Below are 20,475 nucleotides of genomic sequence, written 5' to 3' on the forward strand. Positions count from 1 at the left end.
AATGCACTTAGCACGCTTCTGGAGACAGGGTCGACCTGCAAGTTATGTTAGCTTTCACGCCCAGGTTAGATTAGGAACACGTAGTGGGCAGGACCCCTGAAGGCAGTGGGGTCTCAGGAAATGCTTACAGGCTGGCAGAGTAGGGGGTGGGGTGCATCCAGATTTGGGGGAGAGGAAGGAGGAGAGAACAGGTGACCTCAGCTCTCTGAACCAGCTCTGGTGGGGGAACTCAGTAGGACGTCCGATGGACAATCACCCACCTCAGCGGGCAGTGCCCCCACCTGGCACAGCTCCAGTGGGAACTCAGGATCCTCCCCACCAGGCACGCGGGGGATTCCAGGACTCACGTCCACTCCAGCCCGTGTCTTTGGGCTTCTCTCTAGAGCTGTTCCTGGACTCAGAGCTGATGGCAGGCACCCGGCTCAGGGGAACAGGGAGCGGCCCTCAGGACTGAAGCCGAGGCCGCCTCCGCTCCTGCCAGTTCATCAGCTGGCTCTGCCCCTCATGACCCCAGGTGCTGTGGCGGCTCAGAGCTCAGGGAGGCCCTGAAACACACCGGGCCCACCTCCTGTCCTGGGACTGCGGGAGTGTCAGTCTCAGGGCAGAAGGGGTGATGCCCTGCAGAATCTGGTTACTTAGTTTGGTCTTGAGGAAAAGGAAGTTAGGGTGTCCTTGAGGAGCTGGCGCTGGTGGTTCCACCTTGGCCACAGGGAGACTCAGAAGGAGAGGTGGGAGCCGTCCAGCCTCCTCCCTGGACTCTGAATTCTGGGTGAAGGGATTGTTGTCTTGCCCCCTTGGGGGCGTTCTGGAATCTGGAGGCCAGTTTTCCCAGCTATTGTACTGAAGGGCCCAGGGGACCTTGGCTGGACACTGAGGACCTGCCCTGGGCTCCAACCCTGGAGGAAGAGTCGGTGATGCTGAGCCCCACGGAGAGTGAGTCTAGGGCGGGTCAGGCCGGCTGAGCCCCTTTCCTTGCTGTTCTGTGTCCCAGCCCTGCTGGAGCCCTGAGGGGATGGGCACCCTGGGGCAGGCATCCTGGGGCCTGACCCTCTCTGGGAAGCTCTCCTGGCATCAGCCACCAGGGAATCATCCAAGGAGGCACTGGGAGCCTTGTTAACAGAATGGGTGGTTTATTTATATTAGCAATTTAGAAAATTGTATTTTCAGAAGTGAAGCTAGCATTTAAGCACAGGAAATGCCAATGGGTGTAAGGAGGAGCCAAGGGAATGGTTAACCAGGAGCAAAAATGCATTCGGATCATCTCCCAGCTGTGGCTTTCCCCCTCTTTTCCTCTCTCTGACTCTGCTTTGTGGGTGGTGGGGAGAGGGCCTCCTCTCTATTTGTCAGCTGACACTGCTCCCCTGAGCCTGTCCCTTGATGGCTCAGCTGAGGCTCCTGGAGTAGGGGTGGTGGAGGTTCTGGAATCATGAGTGTTTGAACTGAAGAGAAGTACAGAGCCTCTGGCCCTGTGAACTCCCGGCTGAGATGCGGTGGTTCCACTCTGCTCTGAGTCAGGCCTGGATTACCCAATCGGAAGACCAGGAGCTAGGGCAACGACATCGAGAAATGGTCACATATGGTCATTAAAGAGGAGGAGATGGCTGGATGGCATCACTGACTCAGTGGACATGAGTTTGGGTAAACTCTGGGAGGTGGTGAAGGACAGGGAGGCCTGGCTTGCTATAGTCCATGGTGTTTCAAAGAGTCGGACACAACTGAGTGACTGAAAAACAACGAGTGTTCATTAAAATAAAGTCCAGGAAAAGATACACTTAGGGATTCTGGAAATTTCTTTAAGATTATCAGGTGGACGCATAGGGAAAAATAAAGAATATATTTTGGAGAAAATTGACAAGTCTAACGGAGAAGGCAATGGCACCCCACTCCAGTGCTCTTGCCTGGAGAATCCCATGGACGGAGGAGCCTGGTGGGCTGCAGTCCATGGGGTTGCTAAGAGTCAGACATGACTGAGCGACTTCACTTTGACTTTTCACTTTCATGCATTGGAGAAGGAAATGGCAACCCACTCCAGTGTTCTTGCCTGGAGAATCCCAGGGACGGGGGAGCCTGGTGGGCTGTCGTCTTTGGGGTCGCACAGAATCGGACACGACTGAAGTGACTTAGCAGCAGCAGACAAGTCTAAATATGAACCGTGGATTAGATGACAAAACTATATCACGGCAAGGTGTCCCAGTTTTGGTAACTCTATGGGGTTTTCCTAGGAACTGCTCACTAAAGTGTCTAGTGATAATGGTTCTGAATGTTACATACATGAATAGTTTATGTGGAGTAGGAAATGGCAACCAACTCCAGTACTCTTACCTGGAAAATCCCACGACAGAGGAGCCTGGCAAGCTACAGTCCAGAGGATTGCAAAGAGTTGGACAAGACTGAGCAAACACATGCATGCATTAATATTTTATGTGTTTATTATGTACATATGTTTATATGCTGCTGCTGCTGCTGCTAAGTCGCTTCAGTTGTGTCCGACTCTGTGCAACCCCATAGACCGCAGCCCACCAGGCTCCCCCGTCCCTGGGACTCTCCAGGCAAGAACACTGGAGTGGGTTGCCATTTCCTTCTCCAATGCACGAAAGTGAAAAGTGAAAGTGAGGTCGCTCAGTCGTGTCCGACTCTTAGTGACCCCATGGACTGCAGCCCACCAGGCTCCTCCATCCATGGGATTTTCCAGACAAGAGTACTGGAGTGAGGTGCCATCGCCTTGTGTATATAAATGGGGCAAAAATAAAGAATTGGTGAGGCTAAAGGGTGTATGTGGTGTGGTTTAGTCTCTAAGTCATGTCCGACTCTTGTGCACCACCAGTCTTCTCTGTCCATGGGATTTCCCAGGCAAAAATACTAGAGTGGGTTGCCATTTCTTTCTCCAGGGGATCTTCCCTGACCAGAAATCAAACCTGGGTCTCCTGCATTGCAGGCAGATTCATTACCGACTGCGCTAGGAGGGAAGCCTGTATTATTTTTGCAACTTAAAAAGTTATGTTAAAATACATTACAATTATCAAATAAGTTATATTAAAAGTTAAAATCTGAGTGGGAGGAGAGCTGATGGTAAAAATGCTAAAATTGTTAACCGTTCAAGTTGGATAAGAAGTTAATCTGAATTAATTTATCATTCTATCTGCCTTGTATATGTTTGAACCTTTGAATCCTAATTTTATTTTTCAAATTGAAATCCACTTGACATATCATATTTCTTGTGCCAGTTTAAGGTGTTTAACATGCTAATTTGATAGTTTTATGTATAGTTGCCCTTGTAATGATAAGTAGCACCTCTAATTGTCATATAAGTATTGTTTCTTTTTGGTGGTTGGATTAATGAAGATCTAGTCTCTTAGGCTTCCCTGGTGGCTCAGACAGTAAAGAATTTGCCTGGCAATGCAGGAGACCTGGGTTCCATCCCTGGGTCAGCCCACTCCAGTGTTCTTGCCTGGAGAATCCTGTGGACAGGGGAGCCTGGGGAGCTACAGCCCACAGTGTTGCAAGCAGCTGGACATGACTGAGCGATTAAGACAAACACACACAGAGTCTCTTAAAAGGTTTGATGACCATAAGAAGTATTGTCTGTGTTCACTGTTTCTGCACTAGGTCTCTAGGATTTACCGTTTGGTGCAAGTTTGTGCCTCTAACAGCATCAGACCTGGCTCACTTCCCAGTGCCTGGCAACCACCATTTTCCTCTGTTTGTAGAGTTCAGATGTTTTTTAGATTCTTCATGTAAGTGGTGTCATGTGGTATTTGTGTGTCTCTGTCTGACTTCTCTCCCTTAGCTTCCTGCTCTCAGAGTCCATTCTCTGTTGCTGCAAATGGCACGATGGCCTTTCTCACGGCTGGAGAACATCCCGTTGAATATTCACACCACACGTTCCGTATCCATTCATCCGGTGATGGACATTCGGGTTGTCTCCACATATGGCTATTCTGAGAGATGTTTCCATAAACATGGGAGTGCATATTAATACTAATTTTAAAGAGCTCTGAAGCACCACAGAAAAAACTTTCTTGCAATTCTTTTCACGCCATTTACAGTTCAAAATTCGTAAGTAGGGTGACGTAAAGAAAATAATTTTTCAGTATTTATCTTACAGACAACAAAACTGATATTCAAAGAAAGGAAGTTTCCTACCCAAGGTCACGCAGCTAATTAGTTTTGGACTCAGAGCTTTAACTCATGTCTCCTGGGCCCCCAGTGTACAATCTTTAGACAAAGCCTCCATCCTCTTAAATGCTGTGGGATCAATAATTTGGGATTAATGAGTGCATAGTACTTTCTATCTTGCCCTAAAAGTTGCTTAGGTACTTTACCGCTTCACTTTTGGGGAAACTTAAAAACACCCAGAGACGAATATGATATCGTATGTCCACTATTTTGGCTTAGTAACTGTAGATGTTTGTACTATCTATGCTTCAGATCTTTTCATAAAAATTTCATGTATTTTGTAATTTTCTTTCTTTCTTTACTGTTGGCGGTGTTGGGTCTTCCTTGCTGCTGGGGCCTTCCCCTCGCTACAGCGAGCAGGCACCAGTCCCCCCTGCAGCACGCAGGCTTCTTACTGCAGCGGCTTCTCTTCTGGGGAGCACTGGCCATAGGCATACGGACTTCAGCAGGTGCAGCTCCCGGCTCCAGCGAGCGAGCTCAGGCGTTGTGGGGACAGGCTCAATTGCTCCACGGCCCACGGGAACCTCCTGGACCAGGGATCAGACCTGTGTCTCCTGCATTGGCAGGTGGATTCTTTACCACTGAGCCACCAAGGAAGCCTCTTCAGATTTTTTTTTAATTTTTAACTGGATGATAATTGCTTTATAATGTGTTAGCTTCTGCCACATATCACAGGTCTCTCTTTTATTTTTAAATCAGAGAAATAATGCATTAAAGGTCACTGAAATCCCCATGTGATCTATCCTAGTTCCAAGCCTCTCTTTCTTTAGAGACAACCGTTATCATAGACTTGGCGTGTATCCTTTAGTCTATGAAAACCCAGTTTTCAAAACTGAAAACTGTGACTTCTACAAATGTAAGAGAAACACATCAAAGAGGTTATGCAATTTATCAAGGAAGAAAAGAGTAAGCTATTAAGGCTAATTCAAGGAGCATTTGAAAGATCACTATAGGCAGTAAACTTGATAAAATTAACAAAAGAAACTCCATCAACTTAATGAAAGAAAGTTTAGAATGCAGGGAAGATTGTTGGGTTAGATATCCAACGGTTCTTGTGCTATACGGCAGTAAAATGTAAACTCTGGGGTGATATTTTCTATAAGACAGATACCGTTTGCATTTCTACCGGACAAAACTCTGAGTAATACACAACTTCACTAAGTCTGGAACTTTAATCAATAGTGAACAATCAAACCAGGTTCATTTTCCTAAATAAATCCTTGGCTGCCCAAGGAGTTAGAGAAAGCCTTAGAATGACCCTGAAAAGACATGCTGCTCACCTTTTTCCAGTATTTCCAAGTTTTGGATAATTTTTCTGAGCAAATCTGTATTGCTCTATTATAGTGCAGCTATGAATCCATAGATAATAATAGTAGGTAGTAATTATTGAACATTTATGTGTGCCAAGCAGTGTCTTAAGTGTTTCATTAATACATGTATTAAGTCTGTTTAGCGCCTTAATGCCAATATTAGGTTCTATTACTATTCTTATTTTACAGATGAAAAATCTGAGGCACAAATCCCTAAGATCATTCAGCTAGAAAGAGGCAGAACTGTGATCAATCCCAAGCTGCCTGGTGTCATACCCTACATATTATTGTGCAAGTCGCTTTTGAGTTCCTTGTCTGCTAGATGGCAAAAGACTCTCTGTCAATTCTGAGCAGTCATAGTTTAACAGTACCCGCCCCCCACCCTGCCTCAACATCCACCCATGCAAATCTACACCATTTAAAGAATATTGCTAAAAGAAACACGTATTTATGCACTATCTATCTTTAAATAGAAACTTACAAGTATCTTTATTTTTTTTTTTTGTAGAGTCATAGAAGTTTATTAGTCCAGCAGACACCAACCGATGTTAAATAAAATCATTTACAGCCAACTCAGTTTAGTTTTACATAATACTAGGATTACTTTGTCTAAAATAAGTTTAAAATTTGGCATATAATGATATTTAATAAAATTATCTGTGATTGAAAGATTACAAGTTTATTTATTTAATTTATTTATTTTCAATTGAAAGATGATTGCTTTACATATTGCCTTGGTTTCTACCATACACAACGTGAATCAGATATAGGTATACATATGTGAAAGACTACAACTTTTAATTGAATAGATAATTGAAATATATATATATATATGTATATCTCCTCAACTTTGTTTCAAATCCAGTTTTCAAAAATGGTGATCAAAATTTGCACAATCAAATACTAATTTTTCTTTATTCAGATGTCCCCTTTTTGATAATAACTTTCCTCATGATCCTTTTGAAAATTTCACTACCTCTTTCCACAATACCTGAAATCACCTGCCTCCACATATATTTATCACAACTACCACCAAAAAACTTCTACATATTTTCAGTTGTATTTTTTTCTGTCTTCTTCTACTAGAACATAGTCTTGAATCTTTTTAGTCTTCTATTCATTGGTATATCCTCAATGCGTAGGCCGCAGGCATCCTTCCATTCTCCCGAAGGAGAGGAGACACTGAGGCCTCCCCGGTCGATCTTAGAAGCCCAGGCATAATTAGCAAGCATGGCGGGTTCCGCGCTCCAGATGGAGACTCAGACAGAATTTGAGAGAGAGAGTGACATGGGGAGACCAAGTTTTGGTGAACAAGGCCCCTACAAGTATCTTTAATGTGCTTGTGAATCATCTGATCATCATGTTAAAATACAAATTCTGATTCGGTAGATTTGGGGAACAGCCTGAGACTCTGTGCTTCTAACTAGCTCCCAGGGGACACAGACGCTGGTGTTCCACAGATTACGCACGGAGAGTTGTGACCTAAGAATATTCCTGTGTTCCTCTCTCTAATTTCACCCATGTTTTCACCCCAACAAGAGGTAAGCACTATCCCAAATTTTGTGTAATCACTCCTTGCTTTATTTTAAATAGCTTTACCATCAGTGCATACAGTTCTAAATATTATAATGGTTTAACAGTCATTACAGAATATTGGCTGTGTTCCTTATGTTGTTCAATGCATCCTTGAGTATTTTACACTCAAACGTTTGTACCATCCACTCTCCTACCCCCATGGTAACCCTCTCCGCCCTGTCCCAGTGGTAACCACCAGCTTGTTCTCTGTCTGTATCTGTGAGTCTGCTACTTTTTTGTTATATTCAGTAGTTTGTTGTATTTTTTAGATTCCACATAAAAGTGATATCATACAGTATTTGTCTTTCTCTGTCTGACTTATTTCACTTAGCATCAGTTCAGTTCAGTCGCTCAGTCGTGTCCGACTCTTTGCGACTCTTTGGTGATGCCATTCAACCATCTCATCCTCTATCGTCCCCTTCTCTTCCTGCCCTCAATCTTTCCCAACATCAGGGTCTTTTCAAATGAGTCAGCTCTTCACATCAGGTGGCCAGAGTATTGGAGTTTCAGCTTCAACATCAGTCCCTCCAATAAACACCCAGGACTGATCTCCTTTAGGATGGACTGGTTGGATCTCCTTGCAGTCCAAGGGACTCTCGAGAGTCTTCTCCAACACCACAGTTCAAAAGCATCAATTCTTCGGCACTCAGCTTTCTTCACAGTCCAACTCTCACATATATCCATGACCACTGGAAAAAACATAGCTTTGACTACATGGACCTTTGTTGACAAAGTAATCTCTCTGCTTTTTAATATGCTGTCTAGGTTGGTTATTGCTTTTCTTTGAAGGAGCAAGCATCTTTTAATTTCATGGCTTCAATCACTGTCTGCAGTGATTTTGGAGCCCAGAAAAATAAAGTCAGCCACTGTTTCCACTGTTTCTCCATCTATTTGCCATGAAGTGATGGGACCAAATGCCGTGATCTTTGTTTTCTGAATGTTGAGCTTTAAGCCAACTTTTTCACTCTCCTCTTTCACTTTCATCAAGAGGCTCTTTAGTTCTTCTTCACTTTCTGCCATAAGGGTGGTGTCATCTGCATATCATATCTGAGGTTATTGATATTTCTCCTGGCAATCTTGATTCCAGCTTGTGCTTCATCCAGCCCAGCGTTTCTCATGATGTACTCTGCATATAAATTAAATAAGCAGGGTGACAATATACAGCCTTGACGTACTCCTTTTCCTATCTGGAACCAGCCTGTTCTATTTGGAACCATGTCCAGTTTTAACTGTTGCTTCCTGATCTCAATATAGGTGTCTCAAAAGGCAGGTCAGGTGGTCTGGTAATCCTATCACTTAGCATAATACTCTCCAAATCCATACATGTAGCTGCAAGTGGCAAAATTTCCTTCTTTTTCCCTATATAGACTATATATATTTATAAGCCCTATATATATAATAAGCCATATCTATATATAAGCATTATATGTAAGGCTATAGCCCTGTAGCCACCAGGGAAGCCCTATACATAGGCTCAGTGATAAAGAATCCTCCTGCCAAGGCATGACATGAAGGTTCAATCCCTGGATTGGGAAGATCCCCTGGAGAGGGAAATGTCAACCCAATCCAATATTCTTGCCTGGGAAATCCAAAGGACAGAGGAGCCTGGAGGGCCACAGTCCATGGAGTCACAAAAGAGTTGAAACAGAACTTAGTGACTGAACAAAAGAGCAACATATATATACATATGCACACATACCATGCACACACGCCACCTTCTTCTTTATCCACTCATCTGTTGGTGGGCACTGCGGTTGCTCCCATGCCTTGGCAGCTGTAAATAACACTGCTGTGAACAATGAACACAGGTATCTTTTCAAAACAGTGTTTTTGTTTCTTTTAGCTTTGTACCTGGGAGTGGAATTGCTAGACCCTTACCTGTCCTTAAACTTTACAATGATGCAATAATAATATGAGCAGTCTTCCGCTACTTCCTCATTTCCTTCAACCTTATGTTTTAGAGACATGTTTATCTTGAAGTACAGACCTGCAGTTCCTTTGTTTTTGCTGCTGTTGGGTTTCTGTTCTGCTCATCCGTTCCCACAGATGACAGATGTTTGTCTTGCTTGCACATTTTGTGCTCTGAGAAGCGGTACTGCTTTCAGCATTTCTGGTATATGTTTTATAATGAAAATGTACAAGAATTTCTCCTGATTATATGCCTACTCATAGAACTGCTGAATCATAGTGGATGAACATGTTCAACTTTTTAGTTCAGTTCAGTCGCTCAGTTGTCTCTGACTCTGCAACCCCATGAACCGCAGCACGCCAGACCTCCCCGTCCGTCACCAATGCCCGGAGTTTACACAAACTCATGTCCATCAAGTCGGTGATGCCATCCAGCCATGTCATCCTCTGTCGCCCCCTTCTCCTCCTGCCCTCAATCTTTCCCAGCATCAGGGTCTTTTCCAAAGAGTCAGCTCTTCGCATCAGGTGGCCCAAGGACTGGAGTTTCAGCTTCAGCATTAGTCCTTCCAATGAACACTCAGGACTGACTTCCTTTAAGATAGATTGGTTGGATCTCCTTGCAGTCCAAGGCACTCTCAGGAGTCTTCTCCAACATCATAGTTCAAAAGATCAATAATTTGGCGCTCAGCTTTCTTTATAGCCCAACTCTCATATCCTACATGACTGCTATGGAAAAACCATAGCCTTGACGAGATGGATCTTTATTGGCAAAATAATGTCTCTGCTTTTTAATATGCTGTCTAGGTTTGTCATAACTTTTCTTTCAAGGAGTAAGTGTCTTTTAATTTCATGGCTGCAATCGCCATCTGCAGTGATTTTGGAGCCCAAGAAAATAGTCTCTCACTGTTTCCATTGTTTTCCCATCTATTTGCCATGAAGTGACAGGACCAGATGCCATGATCTTAGTTTTCTGCATGTTGAGTTTTAAGCCAACTTCTTCACTCTCCTCTTTCACTTTCATCACAAGGCTCTTTAATTCTTTACTTTCTGCCATAAGGGTGGTGTCATCTGCATATCTGAGGTTATTGATATTTCTCCCAGAAATCTTGATTCCAGCTTGTGCTTCACCTAGCCCAGCATTTCTCATGATGTACTTTGCATATGAATTAAATAAGCAGGGTGACAATATACAGCCTTGACGTACTCCTTTTCTGATTTGGAACCAGTCTGTTGTTCCATGTCCAGTTCTAACTGTTGCTTCCTGACCTGCATACAAGTTTCTCAGGAGGCAGGTCATGTGGTCTGGTATTCCCATCTCTTTTAAAATTTTCAACAGTTTGTTGTGATCCACACAATCAAAGGCTTTGTCATAGTCAATAAAGCAGAAGTAGATGTTTTTCTGGAACTCTCTTGCTTTTTTGATGATTCAACGAATGTTGACAATTTGATCTCTGGTTCCTCTGCCTCTTCTAAATCCAGCTTGAACATCTGGAAGTTCACAGTTCATGTACTGTTGAAGCCTGGCTTGGAGAATTTTGAGCATTACTTAACTAGCATGTGAGATGAGTGCAATTGTGTTCTAGTCTGAACATTCTTTGGCATTGCCTTTCTTTGGGAATGGAATGAAAATTGACCTTTTCCAGTCCTGTGGCCACTGCTGAGTTTTCCAGATTTGCTGACATATTGAGTGCAGCACTTTCACAGCATCATCTTTCAGGATTTGAAATAGCTCAACTGTAATTCCATCACTTCTACTAGCTCTGTTTGTAGTGATGCTTCCTAAGGCTCACTTGACTTCACATTCCAGGATGTCTGGCTCTAGGTGAGTTATCACACCATTGTGATTATCTGGATCATGAAGATCTTTTCTGTATAATTCTTCTGTGTATTCTTTCTACCTCTTAACATCTTCTGCTTCTATTAGGTCCATATCATTTCTGTCCTTTATTGTGCCCATCTTTGCATGAAATGTTCCCTTGGTATCTCCAATTTTCTTGAAGAGATCTCTAGTCTTTCCCATTCTATTGTTTTCCTCTATTTCGTTGCACTGATCACTGAGGAAGGCTTTCTTATCTCTCTTTGCTATTCTTTGGAACTCTGCATTCAAATGGGTTTATCTTTCCTTTTCTTCTTTGCCTTTCGCTTCTCTTCTTTTCACAACTATTTTTAAGGCCTCCTCAGGCAGCCATTTTGCTTTTTTTGCATTTCTTTTTCTTGGGGATGGTCTTGATCCCTGCCTCCTGGACAATGTCATGAATCTGTGTCCATAGTTCATCAAGCACTCTGTCCATCAGATCTAATCCCTTGAATCTATTTCTCACTTCCTCTGTATAATCATAAGGGATTTGATTTAGGTCATACCTGGTCTAGTGGTTTCCCCTATTTTCTTTAATTTAAGTCTGAATTTGGCAATAAGGAGTTCATGATCTGAGCCACAGTCAGGTCCCGGTCTTGTTTCTGCTGACTCTTAGAGTTTCTCCATCTTTGACTGCAAAGAATATAATCAATCTGATCTCAGTATTGACCATCTGGTGATGTCCATGTGTAGAGTCGTCTCTTGTGTTGTTGGAAGAGGGTGTTTGCTATGACCAGTGCGTTCTCTTGGCAAAACTCTATTAGCCTTTGCCCTGCTTCATTCTGTATTCCAAGGCCAAATTTGCATCTTACTCCAGGTGTTTCTTAACTTCTTACTTTTGCATTCTAGTCCCCTATAATGAAAAGGACATCTTTTTTCACTGTTAGTTCCAGAAGGTCTTGTAGGTCTCCATAGAACCATTCAGCTTCAACTTCTTCAACATTACTGGTTGGAGCATAGACTTGGATTACTGTGATATTGAATGGTTTGCCTTGGAAATGAATAGAGATCATTCTGTCATTTTTGAGATTGCATCCAAGTACTGCATTTCAGACTCTTTGGTTGACCATGATGGTTACTCCATTTCTTCTAAGGGATTCTTGCCCACAGTAGTAGATATAATGGTCATCTGAGTTAAATTCACCCATTCCAGTCCATTTTAGTTTGGTGATTTCCAAAATGTCGATATTCACTCTTGCCATCTCTTGTTTGACCATTTCCAATTTGCCTTGATTCATGGACCTAACATTCCAGGTTCCTATGTATTATTGCTCTTCACAGCATTGGACTTTACTTCCATCACCAGTCAAATCCACAACTGGATGTTGTTTTTGCTTTGTCTTTGTCTCTTCATTCTTTCTGGAGTTATTTCTCCACTGATCTCCAGTAGCATATTGGGCACCTACTGACCTGAGGAGTTCATCTTTCAGTTTCCTATCTTTTTGCCTTTTCACACTGTTCATTGGGTTCTCAAGGCAAGAATACTGAAGTGGTTTGCCATTCGCTTCTCCAGTAGACCACATTTTGTCAGAACTCTCCACCATGACCTGTCCGTCTTGGGTGGCCCCTACACGGCATGGCTCATAGTTTCATTGCACTCAAGCTTTTGTTTATGCCCTCCAAGAGGCTATTTCCCAGTCCTGTGTAAGTTCTGGCGGCTCTGCGGTGGGGTTAATGGTGACCTGCCCCAAGAGGGCTCATGGCACACCCAGGTGTGCTGCCCCCAGAGCCCCCGCCTGTGCAGCAGGCCACTGGTGACCTGGACCTCCGCAGGAGACGCTCAAACACAGTTCTGGCTTGGTGTCTGGTGGGTATGGGGTTTGATTCCAAACGCGATTTCGCCTCTCCTACTGTCTTGCTGGGGCTTCTCGTTTGCCCTTGGATGTGGGGTGTCTGTTTCTGGTGGGATCCAACCTTCTCCTGTGGACGGCTGTTCAGCAGCAAGCTGTAATTTTGGAGTTCTCGCAGGAGCGGTGAGCACACGTCCTTCTACTCCACCATCTTGGAGTCTCCCACGCAGGTCAGGAAGACTGGGACAATTTTTTAATTCGATGCCAAATTGTTCCCCAACGTAGTCAGTCCAATTTACAGAAAACCATCACAGATTCGGATCTGGTAGTTCTGGGGTGGGGTCCCAGATTCTCCATTTCTCAAAAGCTCGCAGGTGATGATGAGGCCACTGGTCCAAGGAAAACGAGCATGTAGAGGCCCGTCCACTCACTGATGGGGAAAACCTGTCAAGTGTCTACAACGTGCCAGGCAGTGTACTAGACTTGAAGACACAATGGTGAATGGGACAGGACACCACTTTGCCACTCCTCAGGTTGAAAGTATAAATATTTGTTCAACATTTGTATTGTTGAAGTGGATAGCAACGGATCGTCTATTATTTTAAAATTGTACCCTAGAGTCATATTACATGCCCACTTAACTTGTACTTTCTGTTTTCTGACTTTCATGTTTTCAAAATGCTTTTCTTTTTTGTGGTTTCTCATTCTCTCTTGAGGAATGCAGGTGTTTGTACGAACCCAATCCTGGGTGATACATTACAGGGTTTAAACTTGGATAAAGTTCTTCTTAGTAAATATTGCTGAATTGTGCCTTAATTTTGTTTTATTTATATATTTTCCTTTATCACCGAGTCGTCATTTATTTTTTCTAATGTGTTTTCTCTTTTTTTGTTAAATTGGAGTATAATTGCTTTACAGCGTAGTATTATTTTCTGCTGAACAGCGAAGTATAGCTCTTGGTATACATATACTCCCTCTTTCCTGAGCCCCCCACCTCCACCATCCCTCCCCTCCAGGTCATCACAGGGCTTGAGCTGAGCTCTGTCTGATACACAGCACCTTCCCACCAGCTATCTGTTTTACATATGGTAATGTGTGCTTCAGAGTAGAATGCACAGGGCTATTAACTAAGGCTTGGACTTCTTTATGTTTAAAAGCCTCAGAACAAAAGAGTAGTCATTAAAGCCTTCATTGGTATTCATCTGTATTCTTGGCCTCTGGTGTGTATTTATTATGTAATTTTAAGGAAATTTGCCCCACAGATAATATTTTATATTTAGTTAAATTTAAATTTTGCATATATATTGTCACATTTAAGCCTTGTCTAAGAAGCATGTGCTTCCCAGGTGGCTCAGTGGTAGAGAATCTGCCTGCCAATGCAGGAAACGCAAGTTCGATCCCTGGGTGGGGAAGATCCCCTGGAGGAGGAAATGGCAACCCACTCCAGTATTCTTGCCTGGAAAATCCCATGGACAGAGGAGCCTGGCAGGTTGCAGTCCATGGGGTCACAAAAGAGTCAGATGCGACTTAGTGACTAAGCAACAGCAGTGTATACATGTCCTGTGCTATAGTTTTAGAGTTCAAGAGGACTATGACCTCCAAATTCAGGCAACAGTCAGCTAGCTTGTCTCAGAGTTAGTTTTACTGCTTGTCAGTTGTACTATCATGAACTTAGTGTGATTCAAAAAAGATTCAGCAGAGGTAGTTCAGCACAGTCAAAGGATGTTCAAACATTTCCACCCTAAGAAACAGGCTTCCCTGGTGGCTCAGCTGGTAAAGAATCTGCCTGGAATGCAGGAGACTCTGGTTTGATTCCTGGGTCAGGAAGATCCCCTGGAGAAGGGAGAGGCTACCCACTCTAGTATCCTTGGGCTTCCCTGGTGGCTCAGAGGTAATGAATCCTCCTGCAACGTGGGAAACCTGGGCTCGATCCCTGGGTTGGGAAGGTCCCCCTGGAGGAGGGCATGGCAACCCACTCCAGTATTCTTCCCTGGAGAATCTCCATGGACAGAGGAGCCTGGTGGGCTACAGTCCATGGGGTGGCAAAGAGTTGGACACGACTGAGCAACTAAGCACACACCGTAAGTCCACCTCAACTGTGTAGACGCACGAGTTAGCCGGCAGTTTATTTCAGATTTAATCTGGTGATGTTTTAGAACTCTGTATGGATGATGGTGTAATCAACTGCATGGTTGGCCAGTGAGAGGCAAAGCTAGGTGCTCATAAAATCTCATTTAGTTTTCCTATGTCTGGACTAGGAAGGTTGTATTTCCCAGTCTCTTTTGCAGTTATTTTAAGGCCATAAGTGGTTGAATTGATGTGAGCCAACCTCGGGCCAGGTTACTGAAAGCACTCTTCATGACCTTCTTGATCGTTTCCCTCAGTATTAAAATCTTGGCAGACACTTTGAGATTGAGATGATGGCGCTGTCGAATGAAAGAGGCTCGAATACTGATGGGTGGACAAAGGTTGCCCTGGAGAGTCCCTGGTCTGTCTCCAGTCTAGTGCAGGAAGAAGCCTTTGTGGTGTTGAGTTGCCTTGTGGGGCTTCTTTGTTACTGTAGTGTAAACTATCTGACTACTACATGCTCTGACTTTTCATCTAGGTAGGGCCTACCACACTTGTACCTAATTGCCTCCTGTATATTTTTACAGCTAAGTGAATTAAAGTAAGTTTTAACAAGTCTTTTCACCCTAATGTTCTAGTCCTGACCTTAGTTGGTGTCCTGTACTGAAAACGTGCTTTATTAGTTAAAGGAATGTAGAACATAGGAGGAATTTAGTAAATATTTACTTTCTGGAGGGAGACAAAAGTAAGAAATCTTCATACTTAGCTTGCCTGAAAGGAATTTTTAATGAGTCATTTTTAGAATAAAATGTCAAAGTTGAACACGTTCATTAAGTAAGTTTTGTAAAATTTTTTTTTTTTGTAAAATTTTTGAGAAAGATAGAAAAAGGTTTTCCCGTTGTGCTACGACTCTAATACACTCACTATTTACACTTCTGTGCGCTCCTCCCAGGGTTTTTCTACTCATTTTTATCTCATAGTCACCATACACAGATGTTCTGACCTGCTGCTTTCCGTGTATTCTGTCATCTTCACAAGCGTAACACTGGCTACATCGTAATCCATCGGGGGTGGGGAAATCTCTTAATTGGTTTTCTCCTTTGGACGTTTGTTGCTGTTGTTGCTAACAAGTCTGACTCTTTGTGTTCGTGACCCCGTGGACTGCAGCATGCCGGGCTCCCTGTCCTTCACTATCTCCTGGAGCTTGCTCAAACCCATGTGCATTGAGTCGGTGATGCCATCCAACCATCTCATCCTCTGTCGTCCCCTTCTCCTCCTGCCCTCAATCTTTCCCAGCATCAGGGTCTTTTCCAATGAATCGGCTCTTTGCATCAGGTGGCCAAAGGACTGAAGTATTTGAACATTCAGGTTTCTTCTAGTTTCTCACTTTGAAAAGTGATGCTGTGATAAATCTATTTGCATAGTAAGATTTGGGCTTCCCAGATGGCACCCCCTGCCAAGGCAGGAGACTTAAGAGACGCTGCTTCAGTTCCTGGGTTGGGAAGATCCCCTGGAGGAAGGCATGGCGACCCACTCCAGTATTATTGCCTGGAGAATCCCAAGGACAGAGGAGCCTGGTGGGCTGTGGTCTATAGGGTTGCAAAGAGTCAGACACAACTGAAGCATCTTAGCATGCACGCATAGTAAGATTTCCTGTATTTAGAATTACATCCTTAAGATAAACCTGAAAAAAGGTTACTGATGATCCCCAAATCTAGAGTGAGGCCCACACAGGCCAGATGACGTCTTGGCCTTAGTTTAAGAGCTTAGCTTCAAGTCAACTGTTCAGCCTTGAATTGAGTCAGGTTCAGCTTCTTCATTTGTGTGTTCTCTGGAACACATGCACTCACCATATTACAGGTATACTTAGAGATATTTAGGTCAAATATATATATGTATATATATATTTGTATGTATATGGCAGGAGTCGTCTTCTATATCTTCTCTGCCCTGGCTACCTATCTACCTGCTGCCCTCGTCCTCACCTCCTACGGCCTGATCTTGCTGGCCATTGGGAGGATGCACTCAGCAGCTGGGAAGGAGTATATATATATATATATATACATATATATATGTATACATATATACATTTGAGTCCCTCTCCTAAAGCACAGCATCTTATATAATACTATGATTGCATTGATCTCCCTCTCTCTCTCTCACTCACACACACAGACCCCTGAGAATTCTGAGACATAGACTTTCCGCTAGAAAACAGATGTATGAGGAAAGTGAGGAGAGTTCTCTCTTCATACTGAGGTTTTATTTAATGGGACAGCTTATAAAGGCAGCAGCAGTAAGATGCAAAGGACACTTCTGACCTGGTTCTCTTTCCTTTAGGAGCAGGAGGAAAGCATGAGTCACTGGAGCCTACCCCACGTCACTAAACCTGGGGAAAACCAGAAGATTGTGCTGCCCCTGGTCTGAGGTTCCCTGGGAGTCATGATGAGCCACCAATAAGAGATTTGACTTGTGATCGTGGTGTAATTGAAATATCTGGTTTTGATGCAGACATCCTGATGCTGAAGTCTCACTCTCTCATCAGCTGTGTGGCTTCAGGAAGTTAATTCACTTTTACTGAGTCACATACCCTTCATTTGTAAAATGAGGTCATCTTGACACAGCTCCCTCACAAATGGTGGCAAAGATTCAATATGTGAATGGGTACTGAGTTACTTTAAAGCTGAAGTGCTCTGCACCAAGTATGGTATCTGTGTTTCTCTCTTATTTCTACCACCTCCTTCAAAGTCAGGCTGCTCTTGGTCAGATCAATTCTTCGTGTGATTTGGAAGATGCTATGCCTTCCTCATTCCAGCAGCCTTGCAGGGCTCAGCAGGGAAAGATATTGACCTGGAGCTTCCTCTGCAGGGCCTCCTTCACCTCCTTGTTGCGGAGGCTCTAGATGACGGGGGTGAGCATGGGGGTTATGAAGGTGCAGCAGACAGACACTACCTGGCCACTGGTATCGTTGGTGGATCCATGAGGCTGGACGTAGGTGAAATCACGGTGCTGTGGAAGGTGGCAATGGCCAGGAAGTGGGAGGCACACGTGGAGAGGGCCTTCTCCTTCCCAGCTGCTGAGCGCATCCTCCCAATGGCCAGCAAGATCAGGCCGTAGGAGGTGAGGACGAGGGCAGCAGGTAGATAGGTAGCCAGGGCAGAGAAGATATAGAGGACCACTCCTGCCATGGCTATGTTGGCACAGGCCCAGAGGAGAATGGGTTGGATGCCACAGAAGTAGTGCAGTACCTGGTTGGGCCCACAGAAAGGCAGGGCAAAGACATCCCCAGTCTCGATAGCAGAATTAGCGCCACCGAAAGTGAGGAAGCAGCCACCAGCTGGAGACAGGTGCCCCTGGTCATGACGGAGCCGTAGTGGAGAGGTCGGCAGGTGGCCGTGCAGCGGTCACAGACCATGGAAGCCAGCAGGAAGCTCTCAGCTGCGGCGTGCATCACAAAGAAGGTCATCTGGACCAAGCAGCCCTTGAAGGGGATGGACCTGTCAGAGGCCAGAAAGTCGACCAGCAGCCTGGGTGTGACCACAGAGGAGTAGCAGATATCAAGGAAAGAGAGGACGCTGAGAAAGAATCCACGGGACTGCAGAGGCGGGAGTCCATGAGGCTGAGCGCCACCATCCCCAGGTTTCCCACCACGGTCATGACATAGATGAGCAGGAAGCCTCCAGAGAGAAGCTTCTGGAGGTCTGGGTCACTAGAGAATCCCCACAAGATGAGCCGGGTGTCGGGGGTGTAGTTGCCAGCGGCAGGGCTGGCTCTCCAGGCGTCATCTGCAGAGGTGGCAACTGAGCATCACTCAGACAGTACTACTGAGCGTGCCCACCCGTGCAAGGTACAGTGAGGAAGAATACCACGCGGGTATAATCTGCTTCAAGAAGAAATGGAGGGACTTCCCTGGTGGCCCAGTGGCTAAGACTTCACGTTTCCAAGGCCGGGGGTCTGGCTTTGCATCCTGGTCAGGGAACTAGATCCCACAGGCTGCAACGAAGATAGAGTACAGTCAGACAAGTAGATAAATATTATAAAAAGGAAGAGCAGGAAGTATCATGCCATAGTGGACAGGAGCTGGGCTGTGAAGCCAGACAGACCTGAGTCTTGATTCTGACAATGGCACTGACCGGCTGTGTCTGCTTGGATAAGCTGCATCCATGAGCCTGATTTTTCTCCCCTATGAAATAGAGAAGGTACATCTATTCAGGATTTCTCTGTGGCCTTGATAAAAAAAAAAATGAATTGTGAAGTCCTCTGAATATCTGGAGTGAAGTAAACAATGAATCTGAGGTCACGTCGCAGTTCTCCGATGATGCGTCTACACATACAGGTCGCAATACGAAGAAGCACTGAGAGTCAGGGTCCCGGGGGCAGAATCCTGTCCCAGGGCTCAACCTTGATGCTTCCTTCCCTGTATCCCAGTTGCTTTACCAGTTGAAAAATACCAGGTATTTTTCATATTCTCTCTCCCTTTTCTAACTCTCTTGGTTGAAGGCCGTACTTTTGCCCAAATGAAAATGTCCATGAGTCTCTGGTCCAGTGAATATTAATGGTTTTCCTTTTCTCTCCTGGGATGACAGCTGGATTCCCTGGACCCTCACACACAGGCACACGGTCGCATCTAGTATTAGGTTTCAGCTGAGTTCCTTGATCCTGCTTTCCAATAAATGAAACTTCTTGGTCCTCCTCCCCAGCTCCTCACCTCTTATCATCATCCCCCGGCCCAGACAGGCTAGGTTCCCTCCTAACTTACTACGCCCATCCCCAGCTCCGAGATGAGCACTTGATTCCTTCAGAGGCTCTTCTATAATAACTCTCAGTCACGATGACCTTGACTAACAGCCTTGCGGACGCGTTCTGAGGTTCTCCAGATTTCCTCTGTGAGCCTGAGGCATCATCTCTCAGCCCTGTGAGCCAGCCTCCCTCGCCCTGATCGTTCCCGTTCTGTGTGCTGTTGCAAGCTGGAGGTTGAACTTGACTCACACGGATGTACTTAGACTCTATTAACAGTGCTTGGTCAACGTTTCCAAGTCTTCCTCCTGCCCCTTACTGGTTTTTTTTTTTTTTTCCCTCTATCACATTGTGGCTTCTGAGAGCAGAGGCTGCTCTAAGTTTTGTATTTATCAAGTGAATAGCAAATATTTGAACAATTACTGTTACCCATATTTGAACAATTGATGTTGTTCAATAGTATTCAAACAACTACTCTTCGAAAGAGCATCAAACGTGGCTTGGGTCATTTAGGATCTTGAAATATTGTTGAGAGACAAACTGACTCTCATGACACAGAAGTGAGTTTGCCTGGTGACCGCTCCGCAGTAGGAATCCTTGTAAGTGGCCCGCAAGGTATTCAGGAAGGGGAGGGACAGGGCTGGACACTGAACAGCGCTGAACCTGGGGTCGATGGAGGAGATGAGGCTGTGCGACAGCCTGGAAGTGGGAGTTACCCTCCTCGGTAAACATTTACTGGGCAAAGTGCATTGCCAAGAGGGACTCTGAGCTGCAGTTTTCTAAGTTTCTATTTGGACGGGAAGACAATATGTGTCAGTATATTTAGCACACTTCTGGAAACAGGGTAGACACATTAACTTTCTTTTTTTTTTTTTTGACACATTAACTTTCATCCCACCCTAAGTTAGATTATGAACATGTAGTGAGTCGGGGGCTGGAAGGGATGGTCTCAGACCCCTGAAGGCAGTGGGGTCTCAGGAAATGCTTACAGGCTGGCAGAGTAGGGGGTGGGGTGCGTCCAGATTTGGGGGAGAGGAAGGAGGAGAGAACAGGCAAC

The 20,475-nt window shown here is 44.6% G+C and overlaps 1 pseudogene; it reads right to left on the reverse strand.

Moving 5' to 3' along the window:
- Positions 1–17,510: 17,510 nt before the first annotated feature.
- Positions 17,511–19,025, reverse strand: LOC133261121 (olfactory receptor 8G17-like; annotated as a pseudogene).
- Positions 19,026–20,475: the final 1,450 nt, after the last annotated feature.

The sequence above is a fragment of the Bos javanicus genome, chromosome 15 (assembly GCF_032452875.1).
Source record: "Bos javanicus breed banteng chromosome 15, ARS-OSU_banteng_1.0, whole genome shotgun sequence".
Lineage (NCBI taxonomy): Eukaryota > Metazoa > Chordata > Mammalia > Artiodactyla > Bovidae > Bos > Bos javanicus.